Here is a 22,957-nt window from a genome sequence, read left to right as displayed (position 1 = left end):
AATACTAAATAATAAACAAAATAATAAAATTAGTTAGGTTATTCAATTTGGGGAAAACCAAACCACCAGTCAAGGGTCAATTGAGGTGGAGATCCCTGATAATAGTCAACAATTAATCAGGCATCACCTTAAATAGACATAATAGTTATGTTAGCTACAGGCTTATTCCCATGGTATAATTTTAACAGAGTGGGAGTTCAAAATGTTAAATTATATAATGTCTGAAATATCCAAACTTATTCCAAAAGTCAGATTTAAAAGATGCTATAGAAATCACTTTCACGAAATTGAAATCTATGGCCCTGTGGCCTGGCTCAGTCGGAAATTGGGCTCATCGGGCCAGGCCAGGCCAGAGATTAGAACATGCCCGTTGGGCCAACGATGTTTTCTCTGTATAAGTCTTTCCCTGAAAATCAATATCGGGCCAATGCAGAGATATCTGTGACTGAAATTTAAAGTTGGTTCAACGTTGGCCCAACAGCTGTATTTACAATACTTATTAATCATTGTTGGGCCAACAGTGGCCCAACAACGATTATCCTTTGACGGTTTTCCGTCGTTGGCCCAATGACTTCATGTTTACAGGGGTAGTGTTAGACCCCCAGTGCTCCTCTGTGAATATGGTAGTGTGAGGCCCCCAGTGCTCCTCTGTAAATATGGTGGAGTTAGACCCCCAGTGCTCCTCTGTGAATATGGTAGTGTTAGGCCCCTAGTGCTCCTCTGTGAATATGGTGGAGTTAGACCCCCAGTGCTCCTCTGTGAATATGGTGGAGTTAGGCCCCTTGTGCTCCTCTGTGAATATGGTGGAGTTAGACCCCCAGTGCTCCTCTGTGAATATGGTGGAGTTAGACCCCTAGTGCTCCTCTGTGAATATGGTAGTGTTAGGCCCCTAGTGCTCCTCTGTGAATATGGTGGAGTTAGACCCCCAGTGCTCCTCTGTGAATATGGAGGTGTTAGGCCCCCAGTGCTCCTCTGTGAATATGGTGGAGTTAGACCCCCAGTGCTCCTCTGTGAATATGGAGGTGTTAGGCCCCCAGTGCTCCTCTGTGAATATGGTGGAGTTAGACCCCCAGTGCTCCTCTGTGAATATGGAGGTGTCAGGCCCCCAGTGCTCCTCTGTGAATATGGTGGAGTTACACCCCCAGTGCTCCTCTGTGACTATGGTGGAGTTAGACCCCCAGTGCTCCTCTGTGAATATGGAGGTGTTAGGCCCCCAGTGCTCCTCTGTGAATATGGTGGAGTTAAACCCCCAGTGCTCCTCTGTGAATATGGTGGAGTTACACCCCCAGTGCTCCTCTGTGAATATGGTAGTGTTAGGCCCCTAGTGCTCCTCTGTGAATATGGTGGAGTTAGACCCCCAGTGAATATGGAGGTGTTAGGCCCCCAGTGCTCCTCTGTGAATATGGTGGAGTTAGACCCCCAGTGCTCCTCTGTGAATATGGAGGTGTTAGGCCCCCAGTGCTCCTCTGTGAATATGGAGGAGTTAGACCCCCAGTGCTCCTCTGTGAATATGGAGGTGTTAGACCCCTAGTGCTCCTCTGTGAATATGGTGGAGTTAGACCCCCAGTGCTCCTCTGTGAATATGGTGGAGTTAGACCCCCAGTGCTCCTCTGTGAATATGGTAGTGTTAGGCCCCTAGTGCTCCTCTGTAAATATGGTGGAGTTAGACCCCCAGTGCTCCTCTGTGAATATGGTAGTGTGAGGCCCCCAGTGCTCCTCTGTGAATATGGTAGTGTGAGGCCCCCAGTGCTCCTCTGTAAATATGGTAGTGTTAGGCCCCTAGTGCTCCTCTGTGAATATGGTGGAGTTAGACCCCCAGTGCTCCTCTGTGAATATGGTAGTGTTAGGCCCCTAGTGCTCCTCTGTAAATATGGTGGAGTTAGACCCCCAGTGCTCCTCTGTGAATATGGTAGTGTGAGGCCCCCAGTGCTCCTCTGTGAATATGGAGGAGTTAGACCCCCAGTGCTCCTCTGTGAATATGGTAGTGTTAGGCCCCTAGTGCTCCTCTGTGAATATGGAGGAGTTAGGCCCCTGGTGCTCCTCTGTGAATATGGAGGTGTTAGGCCCCCAGTGCTCCTCTGTAAATATGGTGGAGTTAGACCCCCAGTGCTCCTCTGTAATATGGTAGTGTGAGGCCCCCAGTGCTCCTCTGTGAATATAATGGAGTTAGACCCCCAGTGCTCCTCTGTGAATATGGCAGTGTTAGGCCCCTAGTGCTCCTCTGTGAATATGGTGGAGTTAGACCCCCAGTGCTCCTCTGTGAATATGATAGTGTTAGGCCCCTAGTGCTCCTCTGTGAATATGGTGGAGTTAGGCCCCTGGTGCTCCTCTGTGAATATGGAGGTGTTAGGCCCCCAGTGCTCCTCTGTAAATATGGTGGAGTTAGACCCCCAGTGCTCCTCTGTGAATATGGTGGAGTTAGACCCCCAGTGCTCCTCTGTGAATATGGTAGTGTTAGGCCCCTAGTGCTCCTCTGTGAATATGGTGGAGTTAGGCCCCCGGTGCTCCTCTGTGAATATGGAGGTGTTAGGCCCCCAGTGCTCCTCTGTAAATATGGTGGAGTTAGACCCCCAGTGCTCCTCTGTGAATATGGTAGTGTGAGGCCCCCAGTGCTCCTCTGTGAATATGCTGGAGTTAGACCCCCAGTGCTCCTCTGTGAATATGGTAGTGTGAGGCCCCCAGTGCTCCTCTGTGAATATGGTGGAGTTAGACCCCCAGTGCTCCTCTGTGAATATGGTGGAGTTAGACCCCCAGTGCTCCTCTGTGAATATGGTGGAGTTAGACCCCCAGTGCTCCTCTGTGAATATGGTAGTGTTAGGCCCCCAGTGCTCCTCTGTGAATATGGTGGAGTTAGACCCCCAGTGCTCCATTGTAAATATGGTGGAGTTAGACCCCCAGTGCTCCTCTGTGAATATGGTAGTGTGAGGCCCCCAGTGCTCCTCTGTGAATATGGTGGAGTTAGACCCCCAGTGCTCCTCTGTGAATATGGTAGTGTGAGGCCCCCAGTGCTCCTCTGTGAATATGGTGGAGTTAGACCCCCAGTGCTCCTCTGTGAATATGGTGGAGTTAGGCCCCCAGTGCTCCTTTGTGAATATGGTGGAGTTAGGCCCCCAGTGCTCCTCTGTGAATATGGAGGTGTTAGGCCCCCAGTGCTCCTCTGTAAATATGGTGGAGTTAGACCCCCAGTGCTCCTCTGTGAATATGGTAGTGTGAGGCCCCTAGTGCTCCTCTGTGAATATGGTGGAGTTAGACCCCCAGTGCTCCTCTGTGAATATGGTAGTGTTAGACCCCCAGTGCTCCTCTGTGAATATGGTGGAGTTAGGCCCCCAGTGCTCCTCTGTGAATATGGTGGAGTTAGGCCCCCAGTGCTCCTCTGTGAATATGGTGGAGTTAGGCCCCCAGTGCTCCTCTGTGAATATGGTGGAGTTAGACCCCCAGTGCTCCTCTGTGAATATGGTAGTGTGAGGCCCCCAGTGCTCCTCTTTGAATATGGTGGAGTTAGACCCCCAGTGCTCCTCTGTGAATATGGTGGAGTTAGGCCCCTAGTGCTCCTCTGTGAATATTGTGGAGTTAGGCCCCTAGTGCTCCTCTGTGAATATGGTGGAGTAAGACCCCCAGTGCTCCTCTGTGCATTATTTCAGGCATGTACAAGCACCTGAGTAGAACCAACAACGTTGAATGGCTTGCTCACATGAAAATATCTACATCCAAATCAAGGTTTCAAACCCACATCAGTGAGGTGTCAGTGATTAGAAGTAAACAAATGAACCATGCAATGCAGAATCCCATACTGGAAGATGACTACAAACCATAACCTAATGGCTGAGGTATATACAATATTTTGCTAATATATAATAATATTATGTTATAATACAGAATGTTTATATTTAAATTTGCATATCTGAAAATCTACAGCTGTTACCTGATTTTAACATCTAATGGTAAACCGGTATATAAAAAAAATATTTTTACATTTGTGGGAAAATAGAGAAAATATGTAATGAAATACTCTATCATATTAAAGGGAAGTAATTATGAAGATAAAACACCAACAAGTTTTTTAACCGAGTCCATATGACACATCATTTTGGATGAAACAGTTACAAACTGGACAAAAATTATCGAAGAAAATACTTGAATTCCTTTGTGACCTTGACCTTTCAGCTAGGTGTCATTATGTGGAATTTTTGGGTCAAGCAATATTAAAATCCCTTTGATGGATAGCAGTAATCAAGTGGACACAGAACAGACCCTGTTTACCTCTAACCTCCAACTGTCCTTGACCTTTAACACAGGAGCTCTGTAGCTTGTATTTGATGCATCATTTCATTATTGGGAGCATTTGTGCCAAGTATCATTAAAATACCTTGATGGATGGCATAGTTATGGAGCGGACACAAAACAGACACAGTTCAACCAGTACAACCATAACCAGGGCTCTCGAATTCAACAAGACACATCATTTTGTTTTTTGGAACAAGTAATATTAAAATCCCTTGATGGATGGTCATGATACAGATAGGACAGAAAAAATCTATGTTGACCTTTTCGACCTCCAAGTGTGACCTTGAACTCTAGAGCTAAGAGTCTAGGTGTAAGGCATGACACATTGTCTCATTATGGGCAACATTTGCGCCAAGTAATATTAAATTCTCCTTTGACTAATGGTTGCATTATGGACTGAGCAGGCAAAAAAGCTACACTTTAACCTCCAAGTGACCTTGACCTTTGAGATAGGGTCTGTGTATTCTGCACAACACATTATCTTATTATGGTGAAAATTCTTTCAAGTAATATTATAATTCTTTCATGGATGGCAGTTATATGAACCCTACATGAAACAGACCCTTTTAATATCATGTTAACATTTGACCTCAAAGTGTGACCTTGCCCTTTCAGCTAGGGGTCACAGAAGTTGTGCAAGACATAATTATCATCTTATTATTAATATTGAAATTCCTTGATGGATGGTTCAGTTACAGACCAGATAGGAAAAATAAGACATTTGACCTCCAAGTGTGCTCTTGACCTTGGAGCTTGTTGTCAGGGTATTGTGCAAGATGGGATACATTTGTGCCAAGTCCTTCCAAGAACTACAGAGTTATAGACCGAACACTAGTGTAGGTAGATAGAATGATGCATGGAAAAGCGAAATCGTATAGCCTTGAAACTGGTCTTCAACCAGTATGGGATTAACAACCTCCACCGCCCAGCCACAGAGGCACCTGAGCACTGCTGAAGAAGTGTATTAAATGTGTCTTATAAAGGGTCCTCTTATGTGAAAATACCCACTGCTTTGTCAAAGCTAAATTTGATACCATAGGGGACAATTTACTTTTGTTGCATTTAAATACTTTACACTTACTAATGCCTCATGTTAACTTTCTTACTTCTAAACTTGGGAAGCAAATTTATAAATATTTTCGTATGTATAACACTGACCCCTTTGTCCATATGGCAAAAAACTAGAATTGAACAAATCTGAGAGAAATACATGTCTCATGGATGTTTACTAGTCTGTGTCCAGACCCTGTGTTTTGTTCACAGGAGATAACTCCTGAAGCTATTCAAATTTTGTATAATCATGTCCCTTTTCTATTCAAAACGCTGGTTAATCAAAGCCATGAAAGATTGGTCAGAATATATAAGAGAAATTATTTTAAAAAATCTAAAAAGATTATCCAGTCAGTAGCCAGACTAGATGCTTACCAGTAAGTGAAACAATATTGATTTACTTATGTAGACAAGATTGTCCTACAATGTAACTGCTAATTTGAGGGCTAAAACTAGTGAAATACTAACAACATATAATTAATTGAAAGGCATAACATTGCTAATTTGAAGGGTACTGCTTGGCATCACAGTTAGTGAAACTTGGCTAATAAAGGGGATAGTTGTTGACTGCAGGATCAAAGTTACTGAACTTTGAACATTAGGACAGTACGTGTTGCAGCTACATGGTTCAGCCAGTATACAAAAAGTCTATCAAGTACAAGTTAAAGGACTCAGAGTTGTTATTTTTGGTCCTCTGGGATCATGGAGAACATTTAACTTATAGTATGATAGAATTCCACTTAAGCTAGTGGGGAGGGGATGTACAGTATGATAGAATTCCACTTAAGCTAGTGGGGAGAGGATGTACAGTATGATAGAATTCCACTTAAGCTAGTGGGGAGAGGATTTCCACTTAAGCTAGTGGGGATGGGATGTATAGTATGATAGAATTCCACTTAAGCTAGTGAGGAGAGGATGTATAGTATGATATAATTCCACTTAACCTAGTAAGGAGGGGATGTATAGTATGATAGAATTCCACTTAAGCTAGTGAGGAGGGGATGTATAGTATGATAGAATTCCACTTAAGCTAGTGAGGAGGGGATGTATAGTATGATAGAATTCCACTTAAGCTAGTGGGGAGAGGATGTATAGTATGATAGAATTCCACTTAAGCTAGTGAGGAGGGGATGTATAGTATGATAGAATTCCACTTAAGCTAGTGATAAAAGGATGTATAGTATGATAGAATTCCACTTAAGCTAGTGAGGAGGGGATGTATAGTATGATAGAATTCCACTTAAGCTAGTGAGGAGGGGATGTATAGTATGATAAAATTCCACTTAAGCTAGTGAGGAGGGGATGTACAGTATGATAGAATTCCACTTAAGCTAGTGGGGAGAGGATGTACAGTATGATAGAATTCCACTTAAGCTAGTGGGGAGAGAATTTCCACTTAAGCTAGTGGGGAGGGGATGTATAGTATGATAGAATTCCACTTAAGCTAGTGAGGAGGGGATGTATAGTATGATAGAATTCCACTTAAGCTAGTGAGGAGGGGATGTATAGTATGATAGAATTCCACTTAAGCTAGTGGGGAGAGGATGTATAGTATGATAGAATTCCTCTTAAGCTAGTGAAGAGGGGATGTATAGTATGATAGAATTCCACTTAAGCTAGTGGGGAGAGGATGTATAGTATGATAGAATTCCACTTAAGCTAGTGAGGAGGGGATGTATAGTATGATAGAATTCCACTTAAGCTAGTGATAAAAGGATGTATAGTATGATAGAATTCCACTTAAGCTAGTGAGGAGGGGATGTATAGTATGATAGAATTCCACTTAAGCTAGTGGAGAGGGGATGTATAGTATGATAGAATTCCACTTAAGCTAGTGGGGAGGGGATGTATAGTATGATAGAATTCCACTTAAGCTAGTGGGGAGAGGATGTATAGTATGATAGAATTCCTCTTAAGCTAGTGAAGAGGGGATGTATAGTATGATAGAATTCCACTTAAGCTAGTGGGGAGAGGATGTATAGTATGATAGAATTCCACTTAAGCTAGTGAGGAGGGGATGTATAGTATGATAGAATTCCACTTAAGCTAGTGATAAAAGGATGTATAGTATGATAGAATTCCACTTAAGCTAGTGAGGAGGGGATGTATAGTATGATAGAATTCCACTTAAGCTAGTGGGGAGGGGATGTATAGTATGATAGAATTCCACTTAAGCTAGTGGGGAGGGGATGTATAGTATGATAGAATTCCACTTAAGCTAGTGGGGAGGGGATGTATAGTATGATAGAATTCCACTTTAGCTAGTGGGGAGGGGATGCATAGTATGATAGAATTCCACTTAAGCTAGTGGGGAGGGGATCTATAGTATGATAGAATTCCACTTTAGCTAGTGGGGAGAGGATGTATAGTATGATAGAATTCCACTTAAGCTAGTGGGGAGAGGATGTATAGTATATGATAGAATTCCACTTAAGCTAGTGGGGAGAGGATGTATAGTATATGATAGAATTCCACTTTAGCTAGTGGGGAGAGGATGTATAGTATATGATAGAATTCCACTTAAGCTAGTGGGGAGAGGATGTATAGTATGATAGAATTCCACTTAAGCTAGTGAGGAGAGGATGTATAGTATGATAGAATTCCACTTAAGCTAGTGGGGAGAGGATGTATAGTATGATAGAATTCCACTTAAGCTAGTGGGGAGAGGATGTATAGTATGATAGAATTCCACTTAAGCTAGTGGGGAGAGGATGTATAGTATGATAGAATTCCACTTAAGCTAGTGGGGAGAGGATGTATAGTATATGATAGAGTTCCACTTAAGCTGGTGAGGAGAGGATGTATAGTATGATATAATTCCACTTAAGCTAGTGAGGAGAGGATGTATAGTATGATAGAATTCCACTTAAGCTAGTGGAGAGAGGATGTATAGTATGATAGAATTCCACTTAAGCTAGTGGGGAGAAGATGTATAGTATGATAGAATTCCACTTAAGCTAGTGGAGAGAGGATGTATAGTATGATAGAATTCCACTTAAGCTAGTGGGGAGAGGATGTATAGTATGATAGAATTCCACTTAAGCTAGTGGGGAGAGGATGTATAGTATGATAGAATTCCACTTAAGCTAGTGAGGAGAGGATGTATAGTATGATAGAATTCCACTTAAGCTAGTGAGGAGAGGATGTATAGTATGATAGAATTCCACTTAAGCTAGTGGGGAGAGGATGTATAGTATGATAGAATTCCACTTAAGCTAGTGAGGAGAGGATTTCCACTTAAGCTAGTGGGGAGGGGATGTATAGTATGATATAATTCCACTTAAGCTAGTGAGGCGAGGATGTATAGTATGATAGAATTCCACTTAAGCTAGTGAGGAGAGGATGTATAGTATGATAGAATTCATTAAGTATGAGGAGAGGATTTCCACTTAAGCTAGTGGGGAGGGGATGTATAGTATGATATAATTCCACTTAAGCTAGTGAGGCGAGGATGTATAGTATGATAGAATTCCACTTAAGCTAGTGAGGAGAGGATGTATAGTATGATATAATTCCACTTAAGCTAGTGAGGAGAGGCTGTATAGTATGATAGAATTCCACTTAAGCTAGTGAGGAGGGGATGTATAGTATGATATAATTCCACTTAAGCTAGTGGGGAGGGGATGTATAGTATGATATAATTCCACTTAAGCTAGTGAGGAGAGGATGTATAGTATGATAGAATTCCACTTAAGCTAGTGAGGAGAGGATGTATAGTATGACAGAATTCCACTTAAGCTAGTGAGGAGAGGATGTATAGTATGATAGAATTCCACTTAAGCTAGTGAGGAGAGGATGTATAGTATGATATAATTCCCCTTAAGCTAGTAAGGAGAGGATGTATAGTATGATAGAATTCCACTTAAGCTAGTGGGGAGAGGATGTATAGTATGATAGAATTCCACTTAAGCTAGTGGGGAGGGGATGTAAGGGTTGTTGCACCTTTTATAGTCAAACCAAGTCTGCTGTTATGTTACCTGGTAACATTTTAAACTTCCAAAGGATCTTTTCGTAAAAAATATTTGCTACAGTTCTAATATTAGACTGGCTACTTTTTAAAATAAATCCCTCTATCATAAAATCCTCCTTTATAGCACTTCCTGAACTTTTTTCTCTTATCTCTGCATGTCTCTTGAGAGGAGGGGTTTAGAAAATTTCTGTGTCAATACGAAGAACAAAAGGTACTTTATTAAAGATGTCTTGATTTTAACAGAATTTCTGTGTCAATATGAAGAACGAAAGGTACTTTATTAAGAGAATTTCTGTGTCAATATGAAGAACAAAAGGTACTTTATTAAAGATGTCTTGATTTTAACAGGATTTCTGTGTCAATATGAAGAACGAAAGGTACTTTATTAAAGATGTCTTGATTTTAACAGGATTTCTGTGTCAATATGAAGAACGAAAGGTACTTTATTAAAGATGTCTTGATTTTAACAGAATTTCTGTGTCAATATGAAGAACGAAAGGTACTTTATTAAAGATGTCTTGATTTTAACAGGATTTCTGTGTCAATATGAAGAACGAAAGGTATTTTATTAAAGATTTCTTGATTTTAACAGATTTATTTATTTGGGTTTTATGGCGCACCAACACAGTATAGGTTATATGGCGCCAAACAGGACTACAAATTTTGGTTTCACATCTCATTTACATCAAAATAAAAACATGAGGTATGGAATCAAAATTTGCATACCTGCTGGAATCACAGAGTTACAGCAAAACCAAGTGTTAAGACCCTTTTAGTCGCCTCTTACAATCATGCAAGGGTAAGGCAGTGGTTCCAATTCTTTTCATACACAGATCATCCCAGAACCACATGGGGCTGATTTCAACAGAATTTCTGTGTCAATATGAAGAACGAAAGGTACTTTATTAAAGATTTCTTGATTTTAACAGACTTTGAAAGTCTAGAATTATGGCAGGAAATGACAAAAAGTATATCTGAGAGCGAGCAGGCACCTTTAGATAAGATGGTCATCATATAATGTTACTTCAACCAAATACTGGCAGAACAGTCTAAACAAATAGTAGAACTGTAGTCTAAGGAACAAAACTTATAAAATAATTTTTGATCTCCACATCATACATGCATATAATGTGCTGATTGGGATCAGTTCCTTTTGTGGTGCAGTTGGTTTTACAATCACTAAAGATTTTCTCAGTTTTAACAGTCTGAGGTGGAGGACATTAAATCAATGTCAATGTTATTTATATATTGGTTAAATCATTATGGATGAAAATTGACTTTCAAGGGATCTAACTCAAGTCTCCTACTATGAGAGCCCAAAGCTTATACAGAGCCAAAAGGATGGCAAAAATATTTTTTCTGCAGATTTTGATCCCTTATTTGCAAGCATAGTGTCTGCAGTTAACCATATGGTTAAATTGCTGAAAACAATTACTCTTCAGCAGCTGGGCAGTAAGCACTCAAGAGCCCATAAAATTATATTTTCTTGGGCATTCAGCCAGTACCCCTTTCTTGCCATTAACTAAAGATTATGCCTCCAAAGGAGCCCACTGGAAAGCCCATTTTCTCTATTTATCTCGAGAACACTAATCTTACTAGTCAAAAGTAGAAAAGTACATACTAAGGAAAGTAAATATTGAACTGAATTACAATAATACCTTTATGAGATTTAAAAACTTATCAAAATAGTCAATAATACTTCATATTGCACAGACTTATACTACAATAATGTTGGATTACTCTTCTATTAGTTTTTTGGCTTATCGTACAGTCTGTGTGCACAGACAAATGAGATCAAATTGCATAAAATGCACAATTTAAAAGGTAGCAAATTACCCGCTAAATCCCTTTAAATACATTAGTTATACAATATATATTTATTTAACTGGTCCTGCAACCAAGCCCCCTAACTACTTTTTGACAATTTCTAAAGTAAATGAATACATTTTAATCTTAAAAGAAAACAGCCACCAGGAAGTCTATGACAAGAAAATCTTAATATATTTACCCAAGATTTTTAGACAACATTTCTAAATAAACAAGTAACAAGGGTTAGGGGAAGAAGTGTTGATTTTGAGATTTGCCCATACTTTTCATCAATTATTTGACATTAAATCAATATAAAACCTGGAATAATGCATTTTAAGATTTCTAAACCTGTCAAAGTGGCAGAACAGTTTCAAGTTTGTTTTACAATGATCTTTACTCTGTAACATTATCCAATTTTTATTAAATGATTAGTCAATAACTTGAAGCAATCATTTGCCTAAAACTCTTATTGAAATAAACATTGTTTTTTACTGTCAGTCTGCCTATGGAACATACATCACAAGTACTATCGAAAGAAGGCCCTGCTTAAATCACAGTTCAATCTGCCTTCAACTCATCCAAATTAAACTTAACATAGGACACAGGGTGTGCTCCCCCCACTGGTACATTTGTCACAAATAAGGGGCAATAATTCAAATGTTTGCAGTCTTAAGGGGGTAATATAGCCTCAACAAACATTTTATGAAAAGGATTCATTATTCTAGGCCAGGAACTGTTTGAGCTATGAGCATCACAAACAAAAAATCCACGCTATTTCAAAGACCGTAACTCTGTAATAAGCGCTTAAATTCTCAAGAAGAATGACAAGTGTGCAAGGTCACATCAGGATAAAGACTCAAGCAAGGTTTCATGAATTTACATAAAATACTTTTTGAGCTCGGCACATTATTAGGTGAAAATGTGCATTTTTGCCTATTTCAGGGGCCATAACTTTAAAAATAGTTAGAGCCAGCAAAAAAAGAAAAGGTGTGCAAGTTTATATCATGATAAAGACTCATGCAAGTTTTCATCCATTTATATCATATACTTTTTGAGCTAGGTGCGTCACAAAGTGGAAATGTGCATTTTTAACTAATTCAGACAAAAAATAGGAGGTGCGCAAGTTCCTATCATGATAAAGACTCATGCAAGGTTTCATCTATTTATATGAAATACTTTTTGAGTTAGATGCATCACAAGGTGAAAATGTGCATTTTTAATTATTTCAGGGGCCATAACTGATCTGGACTCATCCAAGATTTTATTGCGGGTAACATTTTGACCAAGTTTCATTAAGATTGGGCCAAAATTGTGACCTCTAGAGTGTTAACAAGCTTTTCCTTTGATATGACCTGGTGACTTAGTTTTTGATTCCAACCTGACCCAGATTGGAACCTGACCTAAAGATCCTAATGATTAACATTCTGACCAAGTTTCGTTAAGATAAGGTCATGAATGTGGCCTCAAGAGTGTTAACTAGCTTTTCCTTTGAATTGATCTTGTGACCTAATTTTTGACCCCACATGACCCAGTTTCGAACTTGACCTAAAGATCATCAAGGTTTACTTTCTGACCAAGTTTCATGAAGATATAGTCATAAATGTAGCCCCTAGAGTGTTAACAAGTTTTTCCTTTGATTTTTTGACCTGGTGACCGAGTTTTTGACCCAACTTGACCCAGATTTGTTCTTTGCCTGAAAAACATCAAGATTAACATTCTGACCAAGTTTCATAGAGATATTGCCATAAATGTGGCCTCTAGAGTGTTAACAAGCTTTTCCTCTGATTTGACCTGGTGACCTAGTTTTTGACCCCACCTGACCCAGATTTAAACTTCGCCTATAGATCATCAAGATTAACATTCTGACCAAGTTTCATTAAGATATGGTCATAAATGTGGCCTCTAGAGTGTTAACTAGCTTTTCCTTTGATTTGACCTGGTGACCTAGTTTTTGAACACACCTGACCCAGATTTGAACTCGACCTAAATATCATCACGATTAATATTCTGAAAAAGTTTCATTAATATATGGCCATAAATGTGGCCTCTAGAGTGTTAACTAGCTTTTCCTTTGATTTGACCTGGTGACCTAGTTTTTGATCCCACATAACCCAATATCAAACTCGACCAAAATTTTATTGAGGGTAACATTCTGACCAAGTTTCATTAAGATTGAACCATAATTGTGACCTCTAGAGTGTTAACAAGCTTTTCCTTTGATCTGACCTGGTGACCTAGTTTTTGATTCCAGATGACCCAATATCAATCTTGTCCCAAGATTTTATTGAGGGTAACATTCTGACCAAGTTTCATTAAGATTGGGCTAAAATTGTGACCTCTAGAGTGTTAACAGTCAAATTGTTGATGACAGACGACGGACACAGAGCGATCACAAAAGCTCACCATGAGCACTTTGTGCTCAGGTGAGCTAAAAAAACAAGAGGACCATGATGGTCCTGAATCGCTCACCTCTTCCCACATGACCCAGTTTTGAGTATGACGTCATTTTTTCTATTATTTGACATAGTGACCTAGTTTTTGTGCTCATGTGACCCAGTTTTGAACTTGACCAAGATATTATCAAGATAAAAATTCTGACCAATTTTCATGAAGATCCATTGAAAAATATGGTCTCTAGAGAGGTCACAAGGTTTTTCTATTATTTGACCTATTGACCTAGTTTTCGAAGGTAGGTGACCCTGTTTTGAACTTTACCTAGATATCATCAAGGTGAACATTCTCACTAATTTTCATGAAGATCTCATGAAAAATATGGCCTCTAGAGAGGTCACAAGGTTTTTCTATTTTTATACCTGGCCTAGTCTTTGACCGCACGTGACCCAGTTTCGAAACTGATCTAGATATCATCAAGGTGAACTTTCAGATCAATTTTCATGAAGATCCATTGAAAAATATGGCCTCTAGAGAGGTCAAAAGATTTTAATAATTTTAGACCTACTGACCTAGTTTTTAACCACAGTTGACCCAGTTTCAAACTTGACCTAGATATCATCAAGATGAACATTCAGACAAACTTTCATACAGATCCCATGAAAAGTATGGCATCTAGAGAGGTCACAAGGTTTTTTATTATTTGACCTACTGACCTAGTTTTTTATGGTACGTGACCCAGTTTCAAACTTGACCTAGATATCATCAAGGTGAACATTCTGACCAATTTTTATGGAGATCCATTCACAAGTATGGCCTCTAGAGAGGTCACAAGGTTTTTCTATATTTAGACCTACTGACCTAGTTTTTGACCGCACATGACCCAGTTTCGAACTTGACCTAGATATCATCAAGATGAACATTCAGACCAATTTTCATATAGATCCAATGAAAAATATGGCCTTTAGAGAGGTCAAAAGGTTTTTCTATTATTTGACCTACTGACCTAGTTTTTGAAGGCACGTGACCCACTTTCCAACTTGACCTAGATATCATCAAGCTGAACATTCAGACCAACTTTCATAAAGATCCCATGAAAAATATGGCCTCTAGAGAGGTCACAAGGTTTTTCTATTATTTGACCTACTGACCTAGTTTTTGAAGGCACGTGACCCACTTTTGAACTTGACCTAGATATCATCAAGGTGAATATTCTGAATAATTTTCATGAAGATCTCATGAAATATATGGCCTCTAGAGAGGTCACAAGGTTTTTCTATTTTTAGACCTACTGACCTAGTTTTTAATCGCACGTGACCCAGTTTCAAACTTGACCTAGATATTCTCAAGATGAACATTCAGACCAACTTTCATACAGATCCCATGAAAAATATGGCCTTTAGAGAGGTCACAAGGTTTTTCTATTATTTGACCTACTGACCTAGTTTTTGAAGGCACGTGACCCAGTTTCGATCTTGACCTAGATATCATCAAGGTGAACATTCTGACCAATTTTCATGAAGTTCTTGTGAAATATATGGCCTCTAGAGAGGCCACAAGGTTTTTCTATTTTTAGACCTACTGACCTAGTTTTTGACCGCACGTGACCCAATTTCAAACTTGACCTAGATATCATCAAGGTGAACATTCTGACCAATTTTCATGAAGATCTTGTGAAATATATGGCCTCTAGAGAGGTCACAAGGTTTTCCTATTTTTAGACCTACTGACCTCGTTTTTGAAGGCATGTGACCCAGTTTAGAACTTGACCTAGATATCATCAAGATGAACATTCTGACCAACTTTCATAAAGATCCCATGAAAAATGTGACCTCTAAACTGGTCACAAGCAAAAGTTTACGGACGCACGGACAGACGACGGACACTGCGCGATCACAAAAGCTCACCTTGTCACTTTTTGACAGGTGAGCTAAAAAACAATGCCGAGTTATTTCCCTTAATGTTCTCTATGTTTGTATGTGGTTTGAATAACTTTCTTTTGGAACTTTTGTAGATATGGCCGATACAATTAAATTTAACAAAGGGAGATAATGAAAAAAGTTTGCAAGGTTATGGTTCTTGTTCACTGCATTACGTCTCAGTGTCCTCTGTCGCAGTGTGGAGAGTTAACAAAACCCACTGAACAGCTTCAAAATATGGCACAGACAAGGTGTCTGGATACAGACACATAGATGGACAGAGTGATTTCTATAAACCTTCTATTGAAAAGTTGTTAAAGAAACCAGAAAGTGAACGCATAAGAAACTGTAGAGAGTTCGATGAAATATGTTAGTTATGGTGGCATGTTACTGCCACACCTTATTTTACTTACTTACTTTTGCATTAATTATCTAGAGAGTTATTTAATATCTTCAATATATATCTAGCTAACTTGTTATGATTTTGTTAAGATGTTATCTAGATAATAAGCATGAAAGTAAGTTAAATGATGTGTGGCAGTAATATGCCTTGATGTTTGTATGTTTGTTCACCTCACCTTGACAAATGTGTGACCTTGGATTGGAATTCCTGTGACCTCCTTTCTGTAGTATGATTGTAGTCTACCTCACCGGGCAATTAAATGTGTGATCTCTGACCACACTGCTACAGTCAGTAAACCTCACATTGAGTATCAATCTCGTAATCTCTGGACTAGTATTCCTGTGACCTCCCTACTGCACTGACTGTACCATCTATGAGAAAGAAATACACAAGATTTAAAGTAGAAAAATGTGACTGAATAACCCCAGATGCTACTTTGATACAGGAGAAGAAAAATGTTTTTATCATAACCTATGACCTTCAAGTGTGACCTTGACCTTGTACCTTGTACCTGGTGACTTGAGCTGTGCACTCTGCATGATGTCTATTTAAATGATGCTAGTTTCATGAATGTTCTTTTACTTGACCAAGTGTGTCCTTGACCTTGGACCTGGAGACCTAGGTTGTTTGCTCTGCATATTATTGTCTTGATGAACTAAATGACGGTAGTTTACAAACAATTTCCAAACTGTTTTGAGATATTGGGTAGACATAAAGTTATACTATCTGACTTGACCTCAAAGTGTGACCTTAACCTTGAACCAAGTGACCTGGGTTCTAAGACTGCACATCAACTTGATGAATTTAATAACTGAAGTTGGTTTTATGAAAGACTTGCCAGTGGTCAAGAAGATTATGAAGCAAACACATATATTGGATGGACAGACTAACCGGCAGACATGCATGGCTCCCATATTCTTAGGACAGCTGGCACATTCTTATGCAATCTCGCCAGGCATATGTATGTTTTTGACAACACAGAAAATGACGTTGCTCGACCTTCAGCTATTTCCGGAAGTAAAAAAAATTGAAAGTAGAAATGCTAACTTAAAAAAGGAGTCACCTTTCGATTGGTCGATAGTCAGGGGTCACGTGCAGGGGTCACCCCGTCAAAATGTATTTTCAGCATTTTCTAACAATTTGAAAATGCCTGGGCTTAAGCACAACATGTCAGCTTTTCATCTACGAAAACATATTTGAACTCGGAATAAACACAAATCCCACCCCTGTAAACATGAGGTCATTGGGTCAACGACGGAAAACCGTCAAAGGATAATCTGTTGGCCCAACAATGATTAATAAGTATTGTAAATACAGCTGTTGGGCCAACGTTGAACCAACTTTGAATTTCAGTCACAGATATCTCTGCATTGGCTCAATATTGATTTTCAGAGAAAGACTTATACAGAGAAAACATCGTTGGCCCAACATTGGCTCATTAGAAGTAATAACAGGGGTCCGTAACGGAGCAAGGGTACATAGAGATTTTTGGAACCTCGTCAAATCGCTCAAAATGTCTGAAAGTTTCAGTATATGCCTCGGATGTAAGATATTTCCATATTTGAGAGCTGCAGACCTAGACATTTCAGAAATATTTTCAAAATGAATTTCGTGTAATAAATGTTGATTCTATGGAAGTGTGAAAGGGCCATCAGATACGTTTTATCACATTACAGCTGCGGAAAGGTTATAGCTTCCATATATTTTGTTTTTTTGTAGTATAAGAACACTAGTAATTATTACACTTAATTTAAATCAAATGTTTTAGAGTGTATCAACATACCTAGAGGACAAAATGCAAATATATGGCAGCTGTGTTTACTCAGGAATGCAGTTTGTAGTAACAAACATCAACATAAAAAATTATATCCTAATCAATGTAAATAGTTTAAAATCATCTCATTATTCAACAAAAACAAATTCAATGTTTTGTGTATTTGTAATTTCCTTGAAGGGTAAACAAGGGGCCTCCCTGGCAGAGTTATGGACATAAGTTCAACATCACTATTGGTTTGAAACCTTGCTTAGACTGTGTGGACTTTCATACATGGAAGCTATCAAGATAGCTTATGGAAGACTGGTGGTTCTACCAAGGTGGCCGCATACATGTTTGAAACAATGCTCCGAGGTGAACCTGGGGACTTCCTCGACCATCAAAACCTGGGAAAATCCCGACATTAATTAAATTGGGTCAGTATGACACTGAACCAAACAAAAACAATCAAACCAAATCAAAAGGAAAACTGTTGTTCTAGTTGAAAAAGGTAAATAAATTATTTTTTCTGAACTAAGGAAATGACTGTTCATATCAATATCCAAACAAAAAACTTATGCCATTTTCTTTATGTTGCCATAGAAATTAAATTGCTACCATTTTGAAATATTCATAACTTTTCATAGAACATTTTTCACTACTTTCAACTTCAAGAATACCTAGCAGACATTCTGTCAATATTAGTTTACCTTTAGCCTGCTGGCGTCAAGTGATTCTGCCCTTGAGAACAAATAGTGCAGATCAACATCAGCCTGCACATCTGTGCAGGCTGTTCATGGTCTGCACTGTTCGCTATTCAGTCAGTAATGTTTCAGTGAATACCCCTTTGAATAATAAGTGGTACTGCCCAAATTGAATGATGGACCAGTCCATTTTAGAAATTTGTTTGCAAATGTAAATAATCAACAAAACATTTCCTAGTGCAAACTTGTTCTCCTCCAGTAATAATTACTTCCTTAGATGATATACACATGACATTAAAAGAGAATTAATAAATATTTTTACTTTTTTCTACATTTTCTTATAATATACTGTGCTGCACAAAAACAGACATTCAAAGGCCATCACACAGTTGCTAATACAAGCAGTTATAGCTCCAAGCAATTATTGAAATTTATACAAATTTAAAAACATAATTCGATTCAATGAATGAACAAGTTTATGTTTAAACTGTTTTGCTCAATTTGAGACACTTAAATTCTGACTAAGAATACAATCTAATGCAATTTATTATCAAGTTAAGAGACAGATGCAAGCTTCTTATTGGAGGAACTATTTTTTTATTGGAGGGACTTTTTTGTAATATTACTAATTCTATGCATTAAATGAATGAGTCAATAACCCAGAGTACCGATTATGAATCATTTTATTTCTTTCATTCCATAAAGCATTCTAATTTTTACAAAAGATTACTCAATATCATGTCACTTGCAATCATAATTGCTCATCGAGATAAGATTTCTAGTATTTATACAAAAATATTAAATCAACATTTTTATCATAATTTCATAACTGAGGAATAATTTTTGTAAATGCACTACAATTAGCGATCTTTCATTAAAAACATATAAAAAGAATGTCATCTGTTATAGTACATTGTAATTTTCCTGTCAACTTCTCCTCTTTCATTATCTCTGCGTGGACAAAAATATTTGCTTTCTTTTCATTTATACAATTTTTATAAGCGTGCATGGCAATAGCTGTACCAAATTAGATCTTTCAATTTTACATTTCCTTTTAAAAGTGGAGATTTTTATAGACTTGATAATAACAACCTTTTTTGCAGTTAGTGGTAAACAGAGAAGAGAATTAACTTTATGTAAGCAAAACAAGTCACTATATTAAATTTTACACCATTTTTATTACAAATGTAATAATGTAGGACTGTCAATAAATACCAAATAAGGCATTTAAACCCGATTTATTTTAATGGGCCCATGATAATGAAAGAGTACCATGAACTTCCTTTCAAAATATCTTATTTAAAATCCACAATTTAAAAGATTTACAGACCTATACGTAAGTAATTATCATGATAAAGTAGGTATAAAGGCTCAAGCAGAAGCAGTATTTCCCCTTGAAATTTGATCTTAAAATGGAATTGTATTTCAAATGACTGCAGATTAATTAAAACAAGATTCTTCCTGAAGTCTTGTTTTAGACTGTTTCGTTTCAGTTTGTTGTAATAACAGCAAAGGGTACAGAGACTTTCTTCCTGAAAGGTCATTTACTTTGATACAAATACTTACTTCCTGAAAGGTCATTTACTTTGATACAGAGACTTCCTTCCTAAAAGGCCATTTACTTTGATACAGAGACTTCCTTCCTGGAAGGTCATTTACTTTGATACAGAGACTTCCTTCCTGAAAGGTCATTTACTTTGATACAGAGACTTCCTTCCTGAAAGGTCATTTACACTGATACAGACTTTCTTCCTTGAAGGTCACTTACTTTGATACACACTTACTTCCTGGAAGGTCATTAACTTTGAAACACAGACTTACTTCCTCAAAGGTCATTTACTTTGATACAGAGACTTTCTTCCTGAAAGAGTATTTACTTTGATACAGAGACTTTCATCCAAGAAAGTCATTTACTTTGATATAGAGACTTTCTTCCTGAAAGATCATTTACTCTGATACAAAAACTTTCTTCATGGAAGGTCATTAACTCTGATACAGAGACTTTCTTCCTGAAAGGTCATTTACTATGATACTGAAACTTACTTCCTAAAAGGTCATTTACTTTGATACAGAGACTTACTTCCTGAAAGGTCATTTACTTTGATACAGAGACTTACTTCCTGGATGGTCATTTACTATGATACAGAGACTTCCTTCCTGAAAGGTCATTTACTTTGATACAGAGACTTTCTTCCTTGAAGGTCACTTACTTTGATACACACTTACTTCCTGGAAGGTCATTAACTTTGAAACACAGACTTACTTCCTCAAAGGTCATTTACTTTGATAGAGAGACTTTCTTCCTGAAAGGGTATTTACTTTGATACAGAGACTTTCTTCCAAGAAAGTCATTTACTTTGATATAGAGACTTTCTTCCTGAAAGATCACTTACTTTGATACAAAAACTTTCTTCATGGAAGGTCATTAACTCTGATACAGAGACTTTCTTCCTGACAGGTCATTTACTATGATACAGAAACTTACTTCCTAAAAGGTCATTTACTTTGATACAAAAACTTACTTCCTGAAAGGTCATTTACATTGATACAGAAACTTCCTTACTGAAAGGTCACTACTTACCGGTACTTAGAGACAGATACTTTCTTCCTGGAAGGTCATTTACATTGATACAGAGACTTTCTTCCTGGAAGGTCACTTACTTTGATAGAGACTTTCTTCCTGGAAGGTCACTTACTTTGATAGAGACTTTCTTCCTGAAAGGTCATTTACTTTGATACAGAGACTTACTTCCTGAAAGGTAATTTACATTGACTTTTACTTTGATACAGAGACTTACTTCCTTAAAGGTTATTTACATTGATACAGAGACTTAAATTACGTCCTGAAAGGTCACTAGTTACTTTGATTGAGACTTTCTTCCTGGAAGGTCACTTACTCTGATACAAATACTTACTTCCTGAAAAGTCACTTACTTTGATACTGAGACTTCCTCTCTGACAGGTCATTTACTTTGATACAGAGACTTCCTCTCTGACAGGTCATTTACATTGATACAGAGACTTCCTCTCTGACAGGACATTTACTTTGATACAGAGACATACTTCCTTTAAGGTTATTTACATTGATACAGACACTTAAATTACTTCCTGAAAGGTCACTAGTTACTTTGATTGAGACTTTCTTCCTGGAAGGTCACTTACTCTGATACAAATACTTACTTCCTGAAAAGTCATTTACTTTGATATAGAGACTTCCTTTCTGACAGGTCATTTACATTGATACAGAGACTTTCTTCCTGGAAGGTCACTTAATTTGATACAGAGACTTCCTTACTCGAAGGCCATTCACTTTGATACAGAGACTTTCTTCTTGGAAGGTCACTTATTTTGATACCAAGACTTACTTCCTGGAAGGCCATTTACTTTGATACAGAGACTTCCTTTATGAAAGGTCATTTACACTGATACAGAGACTTTCTTCCTGGAAGGTCACTTACTTTAATACAGAGACTTACTTCCTGAAAGGTCATTTACTTTGATACAGAGACTTTCTTCCTGGAAGGTCACTTACTTTGATACAGAGACCTACTTCCTGAAAGGTCATTTACACTGATACAGAGACTTTCTTCCTGGAAGGTCACTTACTTTGATAGAGACTTTCTTCCTTGAAGGTCACTTACTTTGATAGACTTTCTTCCTGGAAGGTCATTAACTTTGATACAGAGACTTCCTTCCTGGAAGGTCATTTACATTGATACAGAGACTTACTTCCTGAAAGGTCATTTACATTGATATAGAGACTTTCTTCCTGGAAGGTCATTAACTTTGATACAGAGACTTCCTTCCTGGAAGGTCATTTACATTGATACAGAGACTTCCTTCCTGAAAGGTCATTTACATTGATACAGAGACTTTCTTCCTGGAAGGTCATTTACTTTGATACAGAGACTTCCTTCCTGAAAGGTCATTTACATTGATACAGAGACTTTCTTCCTGGAAGGTCATTAACTTTGATACAGAGACTTCCTTCCTGGAAGGTCATTTACATTGATACAGAGACTTACTTCCTGGAAGGTCATTTACATTGATACAGAGACTTTTTCCTGGAAGGTCACTTACATTGATACAGAGACTTACTTCCTGAGATGTTATTAACTTTGATACAGAGACTTTCTTCCTTGAAGGTCATTAACTTTGATACAGAGACTTCCTTCCTGGAAGGTCATTTACATTGATACAGAGACTTTCTTCCTAGAAGGTCATTTACATTGATACAGAGACTTCCTTCCCGGAAGGTCATTTACATTGATACAGAGACTTACTTCCCGGAAGGTCATTGACTTTGATACAGAGACTTCCTTCCTCGAAGGTCATTTACTATGATACAGAGACTTCCTTCCTGGAAGGTCATTAACTTTGATACAGAGACTTCCTTCCCGGAAGGTCATTTACATTGATACAGAGACTTACTTCCTGGAAGGTCATTAACTTTGATACAGAGACTTCCTTCCTGGAAGGTCATTTACTTTGATACAGAAACTTCCTTCCTGGAAGGTCATTAACTTTGATACAGAGACTTCCTTCCTGGAAGGTCATTTACATTGATACAGAGACTTTCTTTGGAAGGTCATTTACATTGATACAGGGACTTTCTTCCTGGAAGGTCATTTACATTGATACAGAGACTTCCTTCCTGGAAGGTCATTTACACTG

The 22,957-nt window shown here is 38.3% G+C and overlaps 1 long non-coding RNA gene across 2 annotated transcripts in view; it reads right to left on the bottom strand.

The window, feature by feature from the left end:
• LOC123545296 (uncharacterized) overlaps nt 1–22,957 on the bottom strand; it is a 57,573-nt gene that overhangs the window by 2,916 nt on the left and 31,700 nt on the right. For both annotated transcript variants that reach the window (XR_008366749.1, XR_006685307.2), the window contains exon 4: nt 16,002–16,197. This is a non-coding gene — a long non-coding RNA (uncharacterized LOC123545296). The remainder of the gene's footprint in view (nt 1–16,001; nt 16,198–22,957) is intronic.

This window comes from Mercenaria mercenaria, chromosome 1 (assembly GCF_021730395.1).
Source record: "Mercenaria mercenaria strain notata chromosome 1, MADL_Memer_1, whole genome shotgun sequence".
Classification (NCBI taxonomy): domain Eukaryota; kingdom Metazoa; phylum Mollusca; class Bivalvia; order Venerida; family Veneridae; genus Mercenaria; species Mercenaria mercenaria.
The sequence above is the reverse complement of the archived record's forward strand: the minus strand, read 5'-3'. Positions and strand labels throughout refer to the sequence as shown.